At 51.5% G+C, this 5,037-nt stretch overlaps 1 long non-coding RNA gene across 1 annotated transcript; it reads left to right on the top strand.

Moving 5' to 3' along the window:
- The first annotated feature begins 3,074 nt into the window (after nt 1-3,074).
- On the top strand, nt 3,075-4,666 carry LOC114602762 (uncharacterized). Its single transcript, XR_003707984.2, has 5 exons — nt 3,075-3,400; nt 3,548-3,716; nt 4,073-4,214; nt 4,292-4,433; nt 4,523-4,666. It is a non-coding gene; the product is annotated as an uncharacterized LOC114602762 (long non-coding RNA).
- Nucleotides 4,667-5,037: the final 371 nt, after the last annotated feature.

Raw genomic sequence — 5,037 nt, 5'->3', positions numbered from 1 at the left:
TAGTCTCTGGCTGGCCTCTGTTATTTTCTCCTACCGATGGGGAACCCACTTAAGGACTCTATATGGGTTCTTGCATACCTCATAGGGCAGGGGTCTGCAACCCGCGGCTCCGGAGCCGCATGTGGCTCTTTTACACCTTTGCTGCGGCTCCGGGGCGGATACTAGCGAGGGGAGGAGGCGCATTGTGCGCCCCGACACTCCCCACTGTGGTGGGCGCTGTACTGGCTGTGACGTCGCATGGGGGCGGTGCGTGCGTTAGCCACGCACCGTCCCGACGTCACCTTCCCACCCGCTGTCAGATCGCGGCTCTGGAGATATATTTGTTTTAAATGTCGCAATGGTTTTGCGGCTCCCAGTTGTTTTTTTCTTCGGAAACGGGTCCAAGTGGCTCTTTTTGTCTTAAAGGTTGCAGACCCCTGTCATAGGGGAACAGGAGCAGGCTTCTTCTATAACGTAGGACTTCACATTTGCACACCACCAAGTTGGGCCAGTGCTCACTTTCTCCTCCTCCTCACACACAAACAGTACTCTCCCTTGTGTATTTCCATCTCGATTGATTGCATACCCTCCAACATTTCTCTGTTGGAAATGTCCAACGGATGCCCTATTATATTATTATTATTATTATTATTATTATTATTATTATTATTATTATTATACTCCGCCCAGCCACTCTGGGCTGCTTTCAACATATATAGAAACATAATAAAACATTAAAGACTAAAAACTTCCTTATACAGGGCTGCCATCAGATTGCTTCTAAAGGGTGCATAGTTTCTTCGCTCCTTGGCTCAGGGGTCACAGAATTCCATACCCTCCAAGATTTCTCTGATGAAAATAGGGACGTCCTAAGGAAAAGTGAGACATTCTGGGGTCAAACCAGGAACCGAGACGGCTTCTGTAAATCCTGGACAGCCCCTGGAAGAGTCTACGCCACAGGTAGAAGCTGTGCAGAGATGCAGGGAGGCTCTGCCATGTCCTGGGTGACTCCAGCTGAGGTTCCAAAGCCCAGGTGGCCGAAGGTGGAGAAACCAGCCTCTCCCAGAAGGCCAGAAGGGCCAGGGAGCCCGGAGGACCTCCTTGGGAATCAGGGGCTGCCCAAGGCCTGGCTGGACGGAGCCGGCTGAGAGGCTCCTTGACCGTCAGGACAGTCCTGGGAGCCAGAAGGGCTTCATCCAGGAGCAAAGCCCCAGCTGGGGTGGCTACCTGGCCTTCCAAAGATGGTCTGGTTCCCTTTTGGGGGCACAGAGTCCCCTGCTCCCTTTGGGATGCCGTTGGTCACGTTCTTGAAGGCATAAGAAATGAAATGTCAAAGTTTTTCCCTCACCCTAACCTGCTCATCTTGTGCAGCCTACCTGGCTAGGCACCTGGGAAGCTGAGCCCGCCCTCCCTAGCTGGCTGATGGACGCTCCAGGCTAGCCAATAGAGCTCATCAGCCAGCAGGCTCTTCTGGGGTGTGGGGAGCTGCTGCCAATGGCTCCCAGAGAAGCAGCCAGACCTTTCCTGGAACAGCAGCCGCTGCTTGCAAAGCTCCGTCTCCCTCAGCCTCTCGCTGGGGGTCTAAGGGGTCTCTGGGCTCCTTTCCACCTCAAGACTGGAGACTGCAAAGGAGGCCTTCTTCCATTGAGGGTTCAGTCGCTGAAATGGCCCGCATGAAGGGTGGCGTACAAATTTAAGAAATCATCACCACCACCTGCCATGCCCTGGACATTAAAGCACCATAACCTTCCCATATTGGAGCTCTCAGGGGGATGAGGGGTTATGCGAACCCCCTTAGGATGTTGGAGGCAAAGCTCCATGAGGAAAAGAAGCAGAATTTCTTGTTATCTCTTCTTCCTTCCTTCCTTCCTTCCTTCCTTCCTTCCTTCCTTCCTTCCTTCCCTCCCTCCCTCCCTCTCTTCCTTCCTTCCTTCCTTCCTTCCTTCCTTCCTTCCCTCCCTCCCTCCCTTTCTTCCTTCCTTCCATTTTGGACTGGTTTCTAAATTTACCATCCTTCTGGCAGACAGAAATTCAGCAAGTGGGGCGCATTTCCTTTCAATCTTTTTTTTTTGGAATGTTTGCACTTACAAATAGCTTCTATTTGATCATTGTAATGGATTGCTTTGAAGCCATTTCTGCACTGGGTAAAGTAATTTTTAGTCCATCCCCCCCCCCAAATCCCCCACACCCCCACCAATATAAGGGCCTTATATTGCCTAACCACAGAATACTCTCCAACATTTCTCTGATAAAAAGAGGGATGTCCCTTTGCATAATGATGATTTTACTATTTATACTCAACACATCTTACTGGATTTCCCCAGACACTCTAGGCAGCTTCCAACATATATAAAATCATCAAAAAACACTGAACATAAAATAAAAACAAAAAAACTTCCCTAGAAAGGATTGCCTTCTGACAGATTGGGGAACAGATAAGTCCATACCCTCCAGGCCATTTTTCCAATGAGATGGACACTCTAAGGAAAAGTGAGACATTCCAGGATCCAGTCAGAAACTTGGATGGCTTTGCTAAATCAGAGACGCCCCTGGAAAATAGGGAGACTTGGAGGGTCTGCCAAAGGGGGCAACCGTAGGCCCAGCAGAAGCCTTGCAAGCAAAGTTGGAGGCCGTCTTTCTATTTCCTATCAGGGAGGCCCTTGACTGGGCCAGTCCAGCCGCCTTTAGACCTCGGCCCTTGTCTGTGGGCATAGGCGCCGACTCCATGGGGCCTGAGGGGGCCCGAGCCCCCTCAAAAATTCGTTTGGGGGGCTCTGCCCCCCCAATAATTTAAGAAAATTATTAGTTTCGCGCACTGCTTCCCCGCGAAAGCGGGCGGAGGCGGCGAAGCGGCGGCGAGATCTAGGCTGCCCGGGGAGCCGCGCCGCGGCCGGGCGGGCGGGCGTCCCCTCGGGGGTCGGGGGCTGCCTGCCCTCGACTCGCTCCTCCACGGCCTCCGCCCGGGATGCTGCCGCCCGGCCCTCGCCGCGCCGCCGCCTCTCGCGCTCCGCCGCCATCGCGGCCCCCGGCGCCCCCCCCGGCGCCCCCCGCCATGGCCCGCCCGCCCGGCCCGCCCTCGCCCCTCCCGGCCCGCCAGTGCCGCCCCCTTTCTCGGGAAGGGAGAATCCGCCGCCGCTGGCCAGAAAGGGGAAAGCCGAGGCGAGACAACCTCCCGTTGATCATTCGCTTAGAAAACTTCCCGGGGCAGGACCCCGGTATGGGCCCCCCCAATATTTTTTATAAGTCGGCACCCCTGTACCTTGTCTGTGCTTTCCTGATCAACACAAAAACATGAATGGGTCTGATCCATTCTTCACATTCTGACGTTCCTGTTTCTCTTTTCTCACGGACAGGGAATTGATTTCGACGAGGATCAAATATCGGAAATCAGCCTGGAAGATGGGGAGGATCTTCCTCCAAGGTAATCCTGTGCTAACTCCCCCACCCCCATGATCCATTGCTTTCAAAAGCCCCCCGGTCCATTTCTATGGTGGTGGTGCTTGGGGTCCTTGAAGGATGGGAGGCAATAAACCCTTTTGACAAAAGTGCTACTCCTCTCTCCCCTCAGCATCCCAACCACAGCTTCTCCGGATGCGGCTGATCTTCCTCCTGAAAGCGTCAGCAAGGACCAGCTGAAGGACAGACTTACGGATGTCGTCGCAACGATGAAGAGTGGGAAGATCCGAAGGAAGGCGCTTCAAGATCTTTCCACCCTCCTGCAGAAGATCCAGGAATATGTGAGTTCCTGAAGGGAAGCATTGCAACCATGCAGGGCTGTCAAGGCCTTCAGGCTGCTGCTTCTAGGCCCACCCTGCAAAGTGCCCAAGGGACAATCAAGCATTCCAGCACTTACCCAATTTGGAGAACAGAGCTGGGCCATAGCAGAACGAATCCCAGCGAGTGAAACAGCTGAGAAAAGAAGTAAAAAGCGAACATCAGGAAAAGAGGGGTGGGAAGTCAAAAAGAAATGGGGTTTTTTTCTGTATAGGATGCTAAATGTTTTGGAATGTTTGGAAGATTTAATAAAAATGTTATAGGAAAAATGGTGATGGGTTGCTTCTCTTATCAGTCCCTTCTCTGGGTTTCTTCTCAGCCATCGGTAGCGCTTCCTGCACCCTCCCTTGGCCAACTGGTGGCGATTTCCTGACTTTGTGCATTAGATCCAGACCCAGAAAGCAGGCAGCGGGCAGCAGAGGCCCTCTGCCATCTTTTGCCCATCCTGCGGCGCAACGAAGGTAAGACTGGAAGAATGCATCCCAGCATGAGGTGGGGTGGGCAAGACCCGAACTAACCTTTTGGCTTTCCTTTGCAGAGACGCTGGCACGAACGTCAAGGTCACAAACCAAACACTCATCATCAGAGCTCAGAAGGTCCTCAATTCCACCAGAGCTGGTGAGGAGGCTGCTGTGTTCACAGGGAACCTTACCCACAGGACTTCCTGAGCTGCATGCCAGGTGAGTGAGGCATCTGGTGGGCTACTGGGACATCTGGTGGGCTGTTTGGATGGGACGTTTCTCAAGGAGCCCCTTTCTCCTCCTGACAGAACATCCGCAGTAGCGCATCAGAGTTGTGCTGCAGAGATACCATCTTCTGCTCTCCGCGGGATCCAGTCTGGACCAGCGCCAGGAACATGAACGCCATCAGGATGGACCAAGAGGAGTGGTGCTGCCCTCACGACCCTCCGTACACAGCGGTAGGAAACCTTTTTGTTGTTGTTGTTGTGTTTCTTGTTGATGTTGTTTTTGATTCTTGATTTTATTGATTGATTTTGAATTTCAGGGTGGTTCACAACACCAAGTTACAGTATACGAAGCACAAAATACATAATACAAATAATCACTGCACAAAATTTGTAATAAAAATATCAGAACATATGATTGGAATCCCCTTCGGATCTTGAAATATGGGTCCCCCAACAAAAAAATTAAAATTCAGCTTTGTAATTCGGAATTTATGTGATGTGATTTGATTTGATTTGATTGGTCGGTTAATAAAAATTATTTTTTTATATATATATATATATATATGAACATAATAAAAATACAATAAAAACATATG

This window comes from Podarcis muralis, chromosome 7 (genome assembly GCF_964188315.1).
Source record: "Podarcis muralis chromosome 7, rPodMur119.hap1.1, whole genome shotgun sequence".
Taxonomy (NCBI): Eukaryota; Metazoa; Chordata; class Lepidosauria; order Squamata; family Lacertidae; genus Podarcis; species Podarcis muralis.
The sequence above is the reverse complement of the archived record's forward strand: the minus strand, read 5'-3'. Positions and strand labels throughout refer to the sequence as shown.